Here is a 19,604-nt window from a genome sequence, read left to right as displayed (position 1 = left end):
CAGAGAAAGTCTTGAAGACAGTGATGTCCAGGTTGAGAGAAGAGGCAGAAAGAAAGGTCTAGTTTGATGGTTGGGCATGCTGTCTTTTCAATGTCTCAATGTATAGTGGTAGTACAAAAAAATGAAGAGCAGCAAAATTTCTAATGCTGGGCATATGATAAAAGGCAATTAAATGTGCACAAGCACCTGACGAGAACAGGGATGGTTGCTAGAAACCAGTCTTCACAAATAAAGTGGTTAGCTTTAGACAGAATGAAGCAGCTTTGTCAAGAATGAAACTTACATCCATCAGGGGAGAAGGATTCTGGAAGAACCTTCCAGAGAAGGTGTGGGAGCCAGCAACTGTTCTTGCAAGCCAAAATGTTTTTGAAGGAAGTTAGAGAACACAACGCTTTCTGATAGCGGGAGGCAATTCCTTGCTCTAAAGTCCTCTATTTTTAAACAATTCCATTGCTAATAAAGCACTAGAAAATACCATGCTAAAAAAAAAATAATTGAAAGGTAAACAAGTAACAATTTGAATACTGCAGAACTTTTTGTTTCTGGGCTTTGATTACTGTAAGTCCTTACACAGGTACCTGCTGTTTTCCAGATCACTGCATCAAACTCCATCCTTACCGGCTATTCAAGTAATTACATGGACGTGTTCAAGTTTAGATCAAGATCAGCTTGTCGTGCATCAAAGGTTTGAGAGGCTTAAGGAAATTATTCATGTCATAATGAAATGTAATGCCATCACTCTTCAAATAATCATAAGGAAGGATTAACCATGAGACCCTGACTGTGCCTTCCCACAGTCACATTTTCAGATAGGGAACAGAAGACACAAGCAAGTGTCCAAGGTTCACCTCTGAGCTGTGTTGTAGAGGATTGCTGTATCTGGGGATCAGCCCAGGAAGCAACCAAATGGGTACAGAAATGCTCTAGTGCATTCCAGAGGTATGTATTTCTGCATACATGAATTTCTGCTTTAAGTCCTTCCCACAGCAGGTCTCCTGCTTCTCCCTCCCAGCTGCACAGTCCATATGCAGCCACAGGACACAATTCTGGTATCTACTAATAAAGTGCAGATATGAAGAAATAGTATCTCAGAAAAAATACCAACAGATCTAACACAAGTGAGATTACCTGTTAATTGAAAAAAAAAAAAAAAAAGGAGAGTGGTATAAACACCCTTACCTTCACCTGCAGATTTTGGGCTACATTCTCAATATACTGGTGCATAACGTACTCAGTACAATATAAAGTACATGCACATAGGCAATTTATTGGAACTTCTTCTAAGGAATTAATTAATCTTAATTATAGCAAGCATAGAGGACAACCTAATATAACATCATAAAATTTATCTAGGTGACTACAAGGCTACTGCAAAGTATTTAAGTGACGGCTCATGAGCAGGACTTGTTAATTAACTGACCTATGGCCATTCTTCTTCTAGGAAGTATATTTAGAGTTGAGAAAATAACAGTATTTCTAGTTAGCCACTTCTCAACAAACAACAAAAGAAATAATAAGACATCTTTCAGTTATTTGTTTTGCCTTCCCCCCACCCAGATCCCTCAGACAAAAGATTTCATTTGAATTTCAACAATTTTGATTTCTAAAAAATAAAAACAGATAAATTTATAAACTAAATATAATTTTAAAATTAAGTGCTAGAGAAGATGTCTAAACACATAAATCCCATCCTTCATCCTTTCTTCTAGAGAAAATCGCTTGCTGCATAAGAAATCAACCCAAGTTTTATTAACCATACATCAAAAGAAACTAACAGAGCACAAATTGTGATTCTCATGGCATAAAACCTTAAAGTTGTTCAGTATTTTGTTCTCAGACTCATAACTTATAGAAATCAACAGATTGTATTATTTTTAGAAGACTGATAAACATTGTATGGGTCCTGCATGTAGTAAGAATATTTTCTACAGGAATCAGCAGGGAAAACCTTAAAGGTACTCCTTAAAGTCTTACAACCAATTTACAATGGCCTGCCCGGGGATGTGCTGGAGTCGCCGTTCCTGGGGCACTTCAAGGCAAGGTTGGACGTGGCACTTGGTGCCATGGTCTAGCCTTGAGCTCTGTGGTGAAGGGTTGGACTTGATGATCTGTGAGGTCTCTTCCAACCCTGATGATACTGTGATACTGTGATACATCAAAGTATCAGCGTTAATAATTTTAAAATCAACTACTACCATCTAACTTGGAACATTTCTGAATTATCAAGAAAAAAGAAAACATTCTTACATTTCTCTTCTGTAGGTTGTTTTTATCCATTCTAAATATATTAAGCAACAAGAAAATCTGACTGGAATGTAGTAAAGGGAGGTCTGAGATGAACCAGTTTGCCTCACACTTTCTACAATTTGCCTATTAGGCACTGACTTTAAAAACTGATAGGAACTCTACACCACACCACTCTCAACTTCCAAACACTGTGAATTTCTAGTTACCTTTTCAAGGGAACACAGATCAAACAAACTACAACTTGGAAGATTAACTGTGGGTTTGTTCACTCAAAAGTCATACACAATGATAATGAAAAGGACACTAATCCTGTTGCCTTTCAGATCTCCTGGCCATTCAGGACCCTGGTGGCCTTCCCAGAGCCCTTCAATCCAGTGATGGATCACATTACAGGGCACAGCTGTCTGCCAGCTGTGACACCATGGTGTACATCTAACTGAATCTGCAACTTGAAAAAACTGGCTTGTGGCTACTAGATGAAAATAAAATTACCCAACAGAATTTCTTTCAAATCCATTAATAATTTATGAGAGGACTGAAATGGGATGAAATCAGCAAAAATGTTCACACTTTGAAATGTAACCTCACTCTTTCAAGCTTTCAAGTTAATTTAAAAAAATCTCTCATCTCAGTCTGCTGCCTCAAAGACATCATCTCTGTCCCTTATATTTTACTTATTATTTATTATAGATAAGTAAGTTATTTACTTATTCCTTGTTCTTTTAGCTTCTATGAACTGCACCTTTGCCTTTAGTTTATATACTCCATCAGATATGCTCCAGCACAGACACTGCTGCAGAAATCTCTCTGAATAGATACAGTGAGTGGGTTACATGAAACCCACATAGGTCTGGAGAACAGCTCCTGTGAGAAGCAGCTGGGGGAACTGAGGCTCTTTAGCGTAGGGAAAAGGAGGCTCTGGGTAGACCTTATCACACTCTACAACTACCTGAAAGGAGGTTATTGCAAGGTGAAGGTCAGTCTGTTCTCTCCAGTAACAAGTGACAGGACAAGGGGCAATTACAGAATCACAGAGGTTGGAAGGGACTCCCAGAGATCATTGATCCCAACCACCTGCCAAGGCAGGATCACCTAGAGTAATTCACACAGGAATGCATCCAGGCAGGTTTTGAAACACTCCAGAGAAGAAGGCTCCACAACTGGCAGCCAGTTCCAGTGCTCCATCACCCTCACTATAAAGAAGTTTCTCCTCATATTGAGGTGAAGCCTTCTATGTTCTAGCTTGTAGCTGTTGCTCCTTGTCTTATTGCTGTGCACTATCAAAAAGAGATTGGCTCCATAATGGTTTGAAGTTGCATCAGAAGAGGTTTAGGTTAGATATTAGGGAAAATTTCTTCACAGAAAGTTTTAAAACACTGCAACAGGTTGCCCAGGGAAGTAATGGAGTCACCATCCCTGGAGGTATTTAAAAGATGTTTAGATGTGTTGCTGAGAGACATGGATTAGTGGTGGACTATGTAGTGTTGGGTCAATGGCTGGACTTAATCTGAAAGATCTATTCTAAACAAAATGATTCTATGAATAAATAACTAGTGCAAGAGTAACATTGATATATGCCTCTGTTGTGCATCTTTCAGGCTAAGAGAGAAAATAAACATGGTGAATATAGAAATGAAGAACACACATTTTCTCTGGACTTGATTGCAAATGGCTGTCAGTATAAGGCAGTGTATAATTCAAGACAAGATGCACATCAGAATCAAGAAAACAAAGTCACCTGTGAAGCCTCTGCAGGCACAGCAGAGACAACAAAGAGAAAAACTCAAGAGTCACCTTGAACAGTACTGAGGCAGAGCATTCATCTTCACCATGGGGAATGAAGAAGCAGCACATTACAGCATCCAAGATACACTGCAGTAGTTAAGAGAATAGAGTTTCCTTGGGAAAGCACATATTTCTGCTTTGAACTTATTTTATCTTTGTACTTTTGCTGTTTGAGGAAGTTTTGACACAATTGTCTAAACTCCCATCAGGTTGAAAACAACATGTTACAAGTGCAGAGCAAAGCATCATGAAAGCACTTTTATGAGCAGTTGAAGAGGCAAACCAGTTCAAAAAGAGATTAAAAAAAATCCTGGTGAATGGGTTAATCAGCACCTACTAAACATCCACCAGCTGGCTCCAGATCAGGGACTCCCTGCATAGTTCAAGGCTGGAAGCTGGGAAGATAAGAGCAGGGGAAGTATTTGTATCATTCATGACAGGACAATGCACTAGATATGGTCCAGCATGAATCAACAACTCCATTTTCACTTGAATCATCCTGCTATCAGTTCTCTGAATACTACTAAACCCTTACTTGGATCCAGTCCTTGGAAAAGGTTCTTTACTGTCCTCTGGAGAATCACAGTTCTCTTTCTCAATAAAGGCCCAATAAACATAATCTTCCTAAAAGAGAATCACAGTTCTCTTTTCCTCAGTAGAAGCCCAAAAACCATGATTCTTCGTAATCTGGATGGTTACCAGGCCACCCATGGACTTCTGGTTGCTGCAGCCCACATAGATCCTTCTAACACAGATACCATATAAAGGGGTTTATATTTCATACCAGATGGTACTCAACTGTCTGACATCTTGTTTAATGTGTTAGCTTATCACTGATTGCATTTCAGGTGAAAATTAATGTAGTCTGGTTTATTTTTAAATGTGGCCCAAATGGAGATTCAGAGAAGCATATGATGGGGGAGAGGGGGAAGGGGAGGAGAAAGGTGTAGTATCTGTAAGTTTGCTTTCATGCATAAGTGTACTGCTTTACTTCACCTGACTCCATGTGTGAACACATCCATGTATTTCACAGAACATACAATGTCTGAAAAGGTTTTTATATTAATTCTTCTCTAAGATTACAGCAAACCAAACAGTAAGAAAAATAAAAATATCCCTAGAAGACAAACCTCAAAATCATAAAGATGAACTTATATTGTCTTTCTACTAGTAAGTAGCAGAAGGTACATATTCTCTGAGGAAACTATCACCAATGTCAAGGATTGTAACCTCCTCATTTTGGGATGTAGTCTTGGCTTGTGGCACAACTCAGAAAGTCCTGGGGGGTCTGGCTGCATCCCAGCAGCCTGTGATCACCTGCATATGGACAGCTACTCTGTCCAGAGCCTTCAAAGCACTGCACATGGTAACTTTGTCAGCTGCCAGCCACACCACTGGCACAACCCCACTGTAGAATCTGAGAGCAACCATCCATGGTGAATCTGACTTGCCAGCCCTGGCCCTGACGGTGTCCTAGAGAATCCAGTCAGGATACTGTAAACCTGCTATTTCCCTGGAGCACCCTCTTCTTCCAGAGCTTTGGGATCTGGGGATTTCCTGCACTGGAGATAGCAGCTTTCTGCCTAATAATAGCTTTTGCTGGATTGCTCTTCTGCAAGTCAGTCTAATTGCTCAGTCCATAAGAGAACATTTTGCACCTACACCATCCTGTGGTGAAAATACCAACAATTCAGCCATACCTTACATGGTTTAGGTTGGAAGGGACCTCAAAGATCATCTAGTTCCAACCCCCTACCATAGGCAGGGACACCTCCACTAGAGCAGGTAGCTCAAGGCCTCATCCAACCCGGCCTCGAACACCTCCAGGGAGGGAGCAGCCACAACCTCCCTGGGCAACCTGTGCCAGTGTTGCACCACCCTCACTGTAAAGAACTTCTTCTTAACATCTAGTTTACATCTCCCCTCTTCCAGTTTAAACCCATTACCCCTCATCCTGTCATTACAAGACCTTGTAAATAATCCCTCCCCAGCCTTCCTGTAAGCCTCCTTCAGATACTGGAAGGCCACCATAAGGTCTCCTCAAAGTCTTCTCTTCTCCAGGCTGAAAAGCCCCAACTCTTGTATCCTGCTCTCATAGCAGAAGTGCTCCAGCCCTCTGAGCATCTTTGTGGCCCTCCTTTGGACTCACTCCAACAGTTCAATGTCCTTCTTGTGTTGGGGGCTCCAGAACTGCATACAGTACTCCAGGTGGGGTCTGACAAGAGCAAAGGGGGAGAATCCCTTGCCCTGCTGGCCACACTACTCTTGATGCAGCCAAAGACATGATTGCTGTCTGGGCTGCGTGTGCACATTGCCGGCTCATGATGAGTTTTTCATCAACCAGACCCCTAAGTCCTTTTCCTCAGGACTGCTCTCAGCCATTCACCACCCAGCCTGTATCTGTGCTTGGGATTGCACCAACCTATGTGCAGAACCTTACACTTGGCCTTGTTGAATACCATGAGGTTGGCCTGGGCCCACCTCTGCAGCCTGTCCAGGTCCCTCCAGATGGTATCCCTGTCTGCTAGCAAGTCAACTGTGCCACACAGCTTGGTGTCATCTGCAAATTTGCTGAGGGTGCACTTGATTTCTCTGTCCATATCACTGCTAAAGATGTTAAACAGCACTGGTCTCAGCACTAAGCCCTGAAGGATGCCACTTGTCACTGGTCTCCAGGTGGACACTGTGCCATTGATCACCACTCTCTGCGTGCAGCCATCCAGCCAATTCCTTACCCAGCAAGCGCTCCACCCATCAAGTCTGTGTTTCTCCAGTTTGGTGACCAGGATGTCATGTGGGACAGAGTCAAATGCCTTACTCAGGCATTCTTTTGCTTATTCTGAACAATTTTTTTTTTCACTACAGAGCAAAGTAGATCATAATGAAATCATTAAATGAAGCAGTGACAGTTATTCCTATTCACCTTCTGTAGGCCCTTCATAATACTACAGAGCTTTCCTCACTCTGCTCAGACATCTCCTACCATGGCTAAAGATGCTTGCTTTGCATCTATGCTATCTCATGTGTTTGGAGAAGTCTGGATATTACACTTCACAACTACATTCTTTCTGTTTCCTATTTCTTGCAATGTCACATTAAACTGTCTCTCCTCAACAACACTCTAAAGAATTCATCAGACTAGACATGACAACTAGAATACAGAAAATAACACATGATCAATCAAGTACACATTTCTTTTTGGTGCTTGTTATGAGGATGCACATGGACACAAAAATATTCTAAAAGTAACATGACAATGATTTGCCCTATATAAATAAAATTAAGGAGCAAGGAACTACAATGCACAAGAAACACCCCCAGAAAACACACATGCTCAAATACACCAGAAGTCCACTAACATTATGGCTCATTTTGTAAAATACACATATACACACATACTCTGCTGCTCTAAGTGTCAGTTCAAGTTGGGGAACTGAACAAATCTGGAGCACTCAAGCAAAGTATATCTGGAAAAGTATGAATTCAGTGCCTTACATTCAATAATGAGTTGCTATTTTTGAGGCAGATCCTGTCTCACCCCTGCAGGTACAGCTGAGACCCTGCACACAGAATTCCAGGCATAGAAGGAAATGTATTCTTCTGTTGGCAGGCAGAAACGTCTATTCATGGAGTATTACTGTTACAGAAGATTGCTATATTGTCTTGGTCTCCCAGGATCATGAGAGGACATGCAAACCTCCATGGAAAAGCTTTCTTTACATGGCTTGTCTCATAAATTGTCTATTCTCTATATTGAAGCTATAGTTTCATTTGCAGCCACTTGTGCTATTGCCATCAGGCTGAAGACGGATGCATTTTAAAAAGAGCTTTCTCTCAGGTGTGGCAGTTCTCTCTTTAGTGACAATGACACATAACAGCTTTTTTTCAGCTCCTTCCCACCAGTACGAGAACCTGCTCTCTTCTCCTGTATTTAGTGAATTAACTGATAAACTACAAATTCATATAGTACATGTGATACACCTGGGAGGCCAAAAATAGACTGAATGACAAATTTATCTTTCTGGATTTTCTGCTTCTTACCACTAAAATAATGAAGAGAAAATACACAAGAGAGTGTCATACATCACTGGTGTCAACTTATTAATTAGCTAAGCCTAACTTTTCTGAGCAGCAGATTTCACAGCTGCTATGATGGCTACGAAGAAGAAAGCAGAGGGATGTAACACTCTTACCTATTGTGTTTGAGCTACCCAATAAGAAGATGAAGTGCTCAAACATAATGGTTCAATTTCCAACAGAAAGTGCAAATGATCTGATGCTTGGGGATCTGATGCTTGAGGAGCTTTGGGAGATAAGGTTAGGTATCACTAAATGGCATCTGGAACAGGGTAGCAGTGGAGAGAGAGCAGCAAGAGCAAGCTAGCTCTAGGACTAGGACTTGGGAGAAGAGGAGGAAGAAGAAAGGAGAGAGAAACTCAGAAGTAACTGACCCACTGCTTTTTCTGTGACTTGGCTCTGCTGGAGCATATTTTCCATGCCCATAGCAGGCTGTCCCAGCTGCTACAATAGAATCAACTCACGGATGCTCTGCTGGAAAGTATCAAGTGCTTTGCTAATGAAGGTGATGTAAAATGGGTGGGAAAAGGAGTGCACACATTTCTTACTTGCATAAACACCTTCTTCCACTGTGCTTTGGCCATGCACAAAAAATAGCAGTAACTAGTAAGGACTTATCCAATAGCAGCACACATCTTTTTTTTCCCTCTTCATATATTTTTCAACCATAGGTCTCAAATCAGGTATGGGAACAGCAAGGAAAGAAAATAATTAAAAAAAAACAAACTCAAACATTACTGAAGTTCTGAAAGATAAATAGCAGAGCATTCCTAGTTGCATTGCAGCATACACTTCTGATAGATGACAAGCACTTGAACTCAATCAGCAGAAGTACTACACACTGCAAGCAAACACAGAAGAAAGATAAAAAAACTAAGTCAAATATTTGTTATGAATATAATAATGACTCATAAGTTAAGATCAACTGTCCCTTTTTTCACTGTGATTCAGATTTTTTTCCTGTCATTCAGGAAAGAAAGAAAGAAAGAAAGAAAGAAAGAAAGAAAGAAAGAAAGAAAGAAAGAAAGAAAGAAAGAAAGAAAGAAAGAAAGAAAGAAAGAAAGAAAGAAAGAAAGAAAGAAAGAAAGAAAGAAAGAAAGAAAGAAAGAAAGAAAGAAAGAAAGAAAGAAAGAAAGAAAGAAAGAAAGAAAGAAAGAAAGAAAGAAAGAAAGAAAGAAAGGGAGAAAGGGAGAAAGGGAGAAAGGGAGAAAGGGAGAAAGGGAGAAAGGGAGAAAGGGAGAAAGGGAGAAAGGGAGAAAGGGAGAAAGGGAGAAAGGGAGAAAGGGAGAAAGGGAGAAAGGGAGAAAGGGAGAAAGGGAGAAAGGGAGAAAGGGAGAAAGGGAGAAAGGGAGAAAGGGAGAAAGGGAGAAAGGGAGAAAGGGAGAAAGGGAGAAAGGGAGAAAGGGAGAAAGGGAGAAAGGGAGAAAGGGAGAAAGGGAGAAAGGGAGAAAGGGAGAAAGGGAGAAAGGGAGAAAGGGAGAAAGGGAGAAAGGGAGAAAGGGAGAAAGTGAGAAAGGGAGAAAGGGAGAAAGGGAGAAAGGGAGAAAGGGAGAAAGGGAGAAAGGGAGAAAGGGAGAAAGGGAGAAAGGGAGAAAGGGAGAAAGGGAGAAAGGGAGAAAGGGAGAAAGGGAGAAAGGGAGAAAGGGAGAAAGGGAGAAAGGGAGAAAGGGAGAAAGGGAGAAAGGGAGAAAGGGAGAAAGGGAGAAAGAGAGAGAGAGAGAGAGAGAGAGAGAGAGAGAGAAAGAGAGAAAGAGAGAAAGAGAGAGAGAGAGAGAGAAAGAGAGAAAGAGAGAAAGAGAGAAAGAGAGAAAGAGAGAAAGAGAGAAAGAGAGAAAGAGAGAAAGAGAGAAAGAGAGAAAGAGAGAAAGAGAGAGAGAGAGAGAGAAAGAGAGAAAGAGAGAAAGAGAGAAAGAGAGAAAGAGAGAAAGAGAGAAAGAGAGAAAGAGAGAAAGAGAGAAAGAGAGAAAGAGAGAAAGAGAGAAAGAGAGAAAGAGAGAAAGAGAGAAAGAGAGAAAGAGAGAAAGAGAGAAAGAGAGAAAGAGAGAAAGAGAGAGAGAAAGAGAGAAAGAGAGAAAGAAAGAGAGAAAGAGAGAAAGAGAGAAAGAGAGAAAGAGAGAAAGATATAAAGAGAGAGAGAAAGAGAGAGAGAAAGAGAGGAGAGAAAGAAAGAAAGAAAGAGAGAAAGAGAGAAAGAAAGAGAGGAGAGAGAGAGAGAAAGAGAGAGAGAGAAAGAGAGAAAGAGAGAAAGAGAGAAAGAGAGAAAGAGAGAAAGAGAGAAAGAGAGAAAGAGAGAAAGAGAGAAAGAGAGAAAGAGAGAAAGAGAGAAAGAGAGAAAGAGAGAAAGAGAGAAAGAGAGAAAGAGAGAAAGAGAGAAAGAGAGAAAGAGAGAAAGAGAGAAAGAGAGAAAGAGAGAAAGAGAGAAAGAGAGAAAGAGAGAAAGAGAGAAAGAGAGAAAGAGAGAAAGAAAGAAAGAAAGAAAGAAAGAAAGAAAGAAAGAAAGAAAGAAAGAAAGAAAGAAAGAAAGAAAGAAAGACGTCTTTGAAAGCCTGTTGGGAGATCTCTGTATGTCCTAAGACATGAAAGGCATTTACTTATGCACATTAAGATGAGAAATTCTCTTGCCTTCCGCTAGAAAAATGTGGGAATGAAATTTGAGAGGGAATAATAATGGACAGTGTGTGACTACTTTGACCTTGATTCCCACAGCTTCAGGAGGCCTCCAATGGAGGAAGAAAGATAGTGGGACACCTGGTTAATGACAAAAACAAGGCGTGACATATGGAGAAGACTGAGTTGTCCTTGCCTAGATTATGCTAATGTGTAGGTGTGTGGTCTATGCTCTAGACTATATAAGTGAAGTCAGAATAAACAATAAAGGTCTCTGATGGATTCACACTGAATTGAGTGGAGTCCTTGTCATCGCTCGCTAATAGAAAACTCCCATAATATCGTATTACTGCAGGTAAGAAAAGAAATCAGCAGCTGCAGTGTTGGCAGTAGTAGTCAATGTGGAGATCTTGAGCTGTGCATAATTGATAAGCAGCTCAGGTACAGTTCCTCTGCATGGCTTATGGCCTCTATGGACAATGTGGTTAGCTGTGGGAGGAAAAACCCAACATAGTGTTTTCAGGCTACCATTGCCAGTTTATACTCAACCCCATGAATTCTGGTGCAGGAAAGCAGAGTAGTTTACATTTTTATGTACAATTTCCATTCACATTGAACTTCATTTTGAACAATGTAATGAATGTGAGATATAAGTCATGTAAGACATAAGTAGTAAAAAGTATTATTATTATTATTATTATTATTATTATTATTATTGTATCTTACTCTTCGGGATATTATTTGGGTTGCCTGGAGAAATCAAAATTTATATAAATGTGACTCAGCATAAACAAACATCTCATAGACACCATCAAATCCCAATCAATGCTATCAGTAAATTAATGTACTCTGCATCTGTGATCTGAAATCACTACGAAAAGTCAGCAAACCTGTGACTAAACAAGGCCCACAAATCCAGTTACTGCATTTCAAAAAGGCTCCTTGTGAGAGCTTCAAACACAGTGAGCCTACTTAATCCTCCAGACACTCCAAGGAGACCACTCTCTCGTTTCATGTGAGGGAGTCTGGAGAAGCTCTCAAGGGTTCCTGTTCTCCATCACAAACCCTCTTCCTCTTGCATTCCAATGGAAGTCGCTGCAGAAATAACACCAGTGGAAGTTTCTGCTGATTTCACTCCCATTAAACTATATTTGAGTGTAGTAGAAAGGACTCAACTTGACTCACTCTAAGAAACAGGTTTCCCAAAAGAAGCAAAAAGTAAAAATATTGCTGATACCTCTGTCCCATTTGGCACTAGAAAGCAGTTAGACAGTTCCCAGCTCACGGCCCTTGGCTGTTTCCTGGCTGAGACTTCTCCCCAGGGCTGTCTCTGAAGTTTTCCAATCAAAGAGGATGAGGGAACAGCACGCTCTGCCCCAGGAGGAGGACAAAGAATGGCCACATTTCTGAGTGCTCTGCAGTCATTCCCTGCAGCTATGAAATCCCACTCATCCTCCACTAAAAGGGACCAGTTTTCCAGACCTAGCAACTTAAATAAAGGCCATGATTGGAATAATGTGGTTCTGGCCCTATTATGAAAGGCTATGTAGTCTGGTCCCTAAAAGCAGCCGAAATTTCCTCACAGAGCACAAACTACAATTTGGTATGGGCTGGATACAAGTCACTGAAATTTGCAAAGCAATTTGTGATGATAGTCCCTAACATGTAAGGTTGTTTCTTTGCTGATCTAATGAGTCAAAAAATTCAATTTATTCAGGTGTCAGTGCTTTCCTACAAGGAAATACAGCCTATGCATATATGAAGAGACTGCTGGGACATCAAAGTGATTGTATAGTCAGATATGTACTCTTATTACTACGCTTCTTAATTTCTACCAGTTAATCCAATCATATTTTGTATTTCATTCTTGCACCATTTTCTGGTCAGTAACAACCTGTATGAAGCCCTGTGGCATAAAATGTCAAGCTGATGGCATTTATCTGACATCAAGAGCACCCGTGAGACTTCTGGAGTCTGTTGGGCTTTCCCACACAGAAACAAACAGCCTACGGATAATTTAATCCTGTAACAAGGTACAATGAGAACAGCCTTGCATCTAATGAGTAAGAGTATCATTCCCATCTCCTTTGAAGAAGGATTCAGGACAGAAGGGCAGTTGCTGGGCTGAAGATGGATGAATGCTGTGGTCAGGTAAGATTCCAGCCCCCAGAGGAAAATCCTGGTTTTGAACTCCCCATCCTTAAAGTCTGGAGATTTCTGTCCCAGTATCTCTGGGTAGTCTACCAGCTTCCAACACTAAGCAGGCCAGTGTTCCACCAGTTAGCCTGCCCCTTGTGCACTGGTGCTGCAGAAGACAGATCCATGCTTTAAGACTAAATACTTTTTTTTTTCAAAAAAAGCTTAAAAAACTTATTTGAAAAGCTCTAACATAGTTTAACTGACCTATATTAATCAATGATCTCATATCTTCCAGCTCAAAAGGCAGATGAGTAATTATTTTTCTAAAGTAATCTTTTGTGTGCCAGTCCTTTTTTTAGTAAAAATGCTACCAGTAGAAATCCTAAGACGCTGGCCCCTCTTACCAGTTTCTCCTAAGAGATTAAAGACCTTATTCCCAACATGCTGAATTATTACTGTACTGTGAAGAATGTCTTCAGCAAATGGGATAAAGGAGTTTTAGTTCTCTTTCTGATGAGCTAGCTCAAATGAGCTTTTGGTGCTATCAATGACCGATGTTTAACAGAACTCACCTCCAACTTCCTTCAGTGTTATTTACAGAGAAATGCTAACAGAAGGAAAATGTGGCTATTTTTAGTTACAGCTGAAAAGCTAGAGCTTGGGGAATAGATCTGTTTACTAAGCAGATTATTACACACAGACACACATTGACACATTATTCTATTAACAAGCACTGATGGAGTATTCACAGGTTATTTGCTTAAAATGCTTCTATGCCATTACCAATTTTTAACTGTCTGAAGGTGTATTCAATCGGTCATAAGCAACCTAATTATTTTCAGTGATCATTTCTCTAACACAGTAGAAAATGTGAAAATAAATAACTACTAACACAATGAGTTACAGGGGGAAAAAACAACCAACAAACACTTTTTAACCATGTTATTAATAACTCAGAAGCATGTTCCTGTTAATAAAGATATCTGCCAAAATATTTCTTTATTGCTAATCTACTATTTTCCACTTTTGGAATAATTCCAAGTGCATGATAATTTAATACACATTAATTCCTGTTATTAATCCTTCTTATTAATATGCATAGATTCTGCTTTATCTTTCCAGTAACAAATGAAGCCCAGTATAGACCAAAACCCAAACCTTTCCTTTTATTTATCAAAGAGGCATAATTAAAAAAAATATGACAATGCCACATTACTGCAACAGAGAGTGATAATTTGCGTTCATTCAAATTTACATGACAGCTAAGCATCAGATCTTGAAGATTCTGAGTTTCCTAAGTAGTCAACCCTTTAGTTATTAACTGTACTGAATGGGTTTGCTCTGCAGCCTAGAGCAAGAACAAAATCAATGTGATCCAGTAGCAAACATGAAGTCTCTGATTGCAGATGCATTTATTACAAGACAATTTTCCAGAATTAAGTCCAAGCTGGTTAAAATTGGCAAAATTGTGATTTGAGAAAGCCAAGTATTGTAATTGAGTTTTTGTCATTGTAAGAAGAACGTTATAGAAAGAGACTATCCCAACAGGTTATTAATGGAGGTTTCTTTCCACACTAAGCTGTTTTGTTTTTTTCTAACAATATCCCTTATTAATATAAAGCTTGCAAGGTCTTCCCCTCTTAACCCTTTTTTTATCTGTATCATACCTTGGATTGTTTCTTCGTATTTTAAATTAGATAATTACCCAGTTATCTGAGAAGACTGGGGAGAAGAACAACAAATAATTCTGCTCTTTCTCTAAATACCTGTATTAACAGGAACTAGTTGCTGGGCTGCCTTTGTTTTACTTGATTTTTTTCAAGCTCTTTTCTCTGTAGTGACTGAAATATTTATATCTGCTTCTTTGAAAATCTCAGCCAAAGAGACTAAAGAGCACTGCCCCTGGTGCATTTCAGTGTCCCTGGATACCGCTCTCAAATGCCTTGGAAAATTCTAGATTCTTATTATTCCAAACTATTTCTTAGAGGATATTAGTATTTCCACTTCTTGACCACTTATCAGCATATCTGTTTGCTCCTTAAACACCGCTAATTTAAGTACCTTAGTTTCAAGGAGGGGAATAAACAAGGACATTGTTACGAGATAAGCAAACATCTGTGACACTGTGAAGCTAGCTGTTATGCTTTTTTGTTTATGATAGTCAAATAACATAAGTCATGTTTATTCACCAATACATCTGGAAATAGCAGCAAAGCACTGGTACAGCTGAGCTGTACTTCAGTAAACGACATATGTCCTGAATTCAGTTTCTGAATGTGCAACTCCTAACTGTATACACGTCATGTCACAGAATGCTTCACACTCTTACTTAGTTCTTGTACGAAGATTGGCATTCCCTAATTAACAAAAGGAGAGGTGTTTGGAAAGGTTTCTTTTTTCTCTGCCGTTGCTCTCTTTTTTAATATGTTTTCATGGTTGAACGCCAAGCAGATGATGCATTTCAGTTGATAACTTCACGGCAATAGTAAAGAAAATACAATCAGTCCTCCGTAGTAAATGAAGAAAGCCTACCACATTCGCAAGCGGCCAGCACCGTGTTACTACTGTGTGAGCTCTGTGCTGATGTCACTCCCTGGGTTTCTCAGCTCGGAGCTCATACACACAGAAATGTTTGCACTCAACACACGCGAGACCCAGTGTTTGCCAGGGAGGATTTTTAACAGCTCGCTCTTTCCCTCTCTTTCTCTTCCATCAAGACGCTCCTCTTCCCTAGACATTTATTTTTCTTCTCTAGGCTTCACCTCGCTGCAAGACCTGATGTGGCTACAGCCAGGGAGCTAGTGAGCATTTCCCAGACCTGCTCTATGACTCAGCATCCAGCAGGCCTTCAGGATGCCAGAAGCCGGCACGCCCCTCCCCACCAGCTGAACACACTCCTCGTCCCGGAGACTGCCAGCTTTCCTCAGCGAGGGAAGGACACAGCCCTCAGCAAGAGCAGGTGGGGTGCAGCTTGCCAGGGTGGCAGGGCATCAGCTAGCCCGCAAGGCATGCACACCCACACCCATCGGTGGGTTTAAAAATGCCACTTCAGCCCGGTAAATGCTTGACGCGGCTTTAACCAGGCAGCATTAACAATGCCTGATCTCTGGTACAGCACACTTACAGATAATTATTAGGTAAATAACAACCAACCGCACTGTTCACTGAGGCCCACAGTGTGTTTCTGTGCAATGTGACATAAGGACTCAGGGATGCAACACTTTTCAGATATAAATATAAAATAACAATTTAAATCTGAAATAAAAAGGCATTTACCCGAGGAATAGTAGCATCCTGTTGTGACTGGCTGTAATGCTTACTGCCAATGCCTTACTCCTTCAGATCACACAGCAAACAGCTTTCAGGTTTGTTAAACTACCTATTTCTCAAGACTGTGATAAAATGTCTCTTTCAAAGTATGAGTTAACTGAATGCAGAAACTAAAGCACTCTAACTGTGTTTTCAGTAACAATAAAATCTACAAAGTATCAATTAAATAGATTTTTAAAAACATTCATTGTCCAAATCATTTAATAGGTAAGAATAATATAATTCAACTTAATCTTCTTTTAAAAAGTGATCCCTTTACTCTATACCTACATTAGTTAGATAATTTTCTAAATATAGCCTCAGTTGTCAAATATGCAAATGTAAAATGCTTTAAAATATTTATTACTATTTTGTCTAGCAACATACATAACTAGACTAGCTGTCTTTGTAGATAATAACTTCAATGGTATGTAGTTTCATAAAGGACAGTAAGGACAGGCTTGTCTACTCAGTGAATGACAGCCCAGACTTTTGTCCAAAATGTAACAGCCTGATCATCTTAGTTATTTACAGGACAGCCAAGCAATAGATTCTGGGACTCCTTTTCCTGATGTGTGTTTTACTGTAGCTTGCAAATGTTACCAAAAATGTGCAGATAGAGGGGGAAAAAGTCAATGAAATTCATTGTCATTACCTAGATAGGACTTGTAATGAAATAGATCATGTTATTATATTGATCATCTCAGTGACTGTTTCGCCCCCCCCACCCAGTGCAGTCATCTATAACAGATAAAAATTGATCAGGAATGCACATTCCTTAACAAACGGCAGAATTGAGGAAGTGTAACAGCATTTACTCTCGGCAACATTTAAACAACCACAGAAAAACAATCAGACTCGTAGGAGCCGTGCAACCGTATCCACCCGAGAATCCTGACTCTGCATTCCAGCGCAGATATCTGAGTCAATGTAACCACACTGCATCATCATAATCCTGCCTCAGCACATTCCCTCTTCTGCACTCAAATCCACAAATGAAAATGCCCGGTTTTTACCTTAAATGGTGAATTCCTGCTTGTCCTTTTGTTCATAATAATTATTCCAAGTCTGTATCTTTGCAAAATGCAAGGATGGTTGCAGCAATAAACTTCACAGATCCTCTCCTGCGGCAGCAAGCAAATTTAAAAAAAAAAAAAAGGAAGAAAAAAAACCCTTCAAACTGTGACCTCAGAGTAAAGCACAAGCACAGCCGTTAGCATCTCTCAGTCAACCTTCAGAAGAAAGCAGGTTAGGCAGCAGGAAAACTGCCTCTATACGTGGCTGCAACGCTTTCAAATCAAGCATTCTGTGCTGTAAGCTCAGGGATTTATGTCTTCTTAAATAGGCCGTCCCACTCAATGCTGCTTGTGTGCATGAAAATATGAAGCATTTCACTGCAGTCACTTTATGCAAGAAACTATCCCAGTCATCTTTACAATCTCTGTCACTCTGCTCTGTGCTCAGAGACTAAAGAATGAGCACAGCATGCATAATTCATGCATTAAAAATCTTCCGAGCACTTCCTCCAGCAACTGTTACATCCAGTAATGGGATATTGATCAGCTCACCACTAAAACAATAGGGACTGGGCAATTGCTTTGGTGCAACAAACAATATTCTGTCCAAAATGGGATGCAGACAGAGTCTTCCCCCCTACAGCACTCAAGCATAACTCCAACATACATGGTGTGGCATTTACATATAGCAGAGTGTTTAATCTGGACACTGCATTTCTATGACCTTTGAAAAAGGCTGCATTATCTGAGCCTTTTATTTGAAGTCTGTATTCCCCGCAGTCTGTTTCACCTCTTAACACTACACAGCATGAAAAGCAAGTATATTTTCACTAACCACACACTCAAAGCACAATGACCCTCCAAAAGCAAAGAGCAGATACAAGGAGCATTCAACACATTCTTTACCCCATACACATCTGCACCTTATTTGTGCCAGGAGCCTAGACCACTCCCACCTGAATATGTTACAATGCATTTATTACATTTTATCTGGACAGAGACGCACATAGGCATCATTTTTGTTTAGCACAACTCACAAAATTTCATCTGCCAGGTCAGCTAAAACAAGTCCCAAAGTTTCTACTTCTTCCCACAGATCTGAGCATCTTCCAGTCTTTTCAGCATACTTCCTTTTCTTGTATCCCTGCCATTTAAACAAGTCTCCTCAATAGTCTACCCCCCTCCATATTTTTACAATCTGTCTCCACCAGCCTCTGGGCAACCACCACACTTTGCTTGCCATGTGTTTCTCTCTCCATACACTGGGAAAGTGTGACTGCCACTGTTTCATTAGAAAAATATGAGAGATGGAAGAGAGACAAATGGAAAACATTAGAGCCAAGACTGAGCTGGAACTCCAAAGCAGTAATAACAAATAAATTAACCAGAATCTTTGGTTACCATTGGCAGACAGTATAGCTAACAGAGAGTGAACCACAGAGACTTGCAGTTTCCTGAAATGCACGGAATTATTCCTCTGAACTTTTATCACTGATATAAATTGTCATCATTAAAATAAAGAACCATTATTGAGGTTGTCACTAAAAAGAAATTCAAGAGGCTAATAAGACCTATAATGATTACTCTTTTCTAGGATCAAAAAAGGTACAACTGGCAAAACAAAAAATCTTGATGGGACTGCAGCATGAATAGAGACACTCTGATGAAACCCTGAAACTGGGTTAAACTACAGACTCTTCTGTAATTGTGCAGAGTCCTCCCAAGTAAGTTAATGGACAGTTGTCTGGAGCAAGCAGGATTTGGCATAGAGTCTGGAAACTAGAATGAATAGAAGCTTTTTCAGATGAAAACAGGGAAGACATTTTGCTTAGTTTGCCTCTCACCAAAGCAATCACCTTTCAGTATATCCAGCATCTATTCCTTTCTCTTATGCTAAGGCATGCCCATACATTAATTTCAGTGATCTGGCAAAGGTCCTGCCAAGAAATTACTTTATTCCTTCCTGAATGTCTTTTCTCAACAGCTACCAAGGCTAAGATACAACAGCAGTTAATCTCTACTTTGTGATACATCAAAAAACATTCCCAAATTCATTACCTATTACTCCACCACAAGTGCTGGGTCACAATCATCTCTGACAAGCATTAAAATGGAAGTTATAAGATGCAATAGAAAATGTGATGTTGTGAACTTGACTACTTAATTAATCAGATTGGAATGGAAGAAACCTCAGAGATGAGATTCATGCACCAGGCCATGCAAGCCCCACAAGCTTGTTCTGCCCTTACTCTAAGCAGATATGTGGGAAGTGTATTGAGAAAAAAAAATGCTCATGCAGGCATTGCAGGCTAGCTCATCCCACGCTTACCATTACAGTGGACATCTGCCACTTCTTGCTATTTTGGGATTGTGTTCCAGATAAAGATCTCTAAATTTGGCTAGCAGTGCATGCCTACACATGAG

At 40.2% G+C, this 19,604-nt stretch overlaps 1 protein-coding gene across 4 annotated transcripts in view; it reads right to left on the bottom strand.

Moving 5' to 3' along the window:
• CNTN1 (contactin 1) overlaps positions 1–19,604 on the bottom strand; it is a 249,327-nt gene that overhangs the window by 128,997 nt on the left and 100,726 nt on the right. For all 4 annotated transcript variants that reach the window (XR_010302059.1, XM_064142186.1, XM_064142187.1 and 1 more), the window contains exon 3: positions 17,181–17,288. The gene's annotated coding sequence lies outside the window, so the exon portion shown is untranslated. The remainder of the gene's footprint in view (positions 1–17,180; positions 17,289–19,604) is intronic.

This window comes from Pogoniulus pusillus, chromosome 4 (genome assembly GCF_015220805.1).
Source record: "Pogoniulus pusillus isolate bPogPus1 chromosome 4, bPogPus1.pri, whole genome shotgun sequence".
Taxonomy (NCBI): Eukaryota; Metazoa; Chordata; class Aves; order Piciformes; family Lybiidae; genus Pogoniulus; species Pogoniulus pusillus.
The sequence above is the reverse complement of the archived record's forward strand: the minus strand, read 5'-3'. Positions and strand labels throughout refer to the sequence as shown.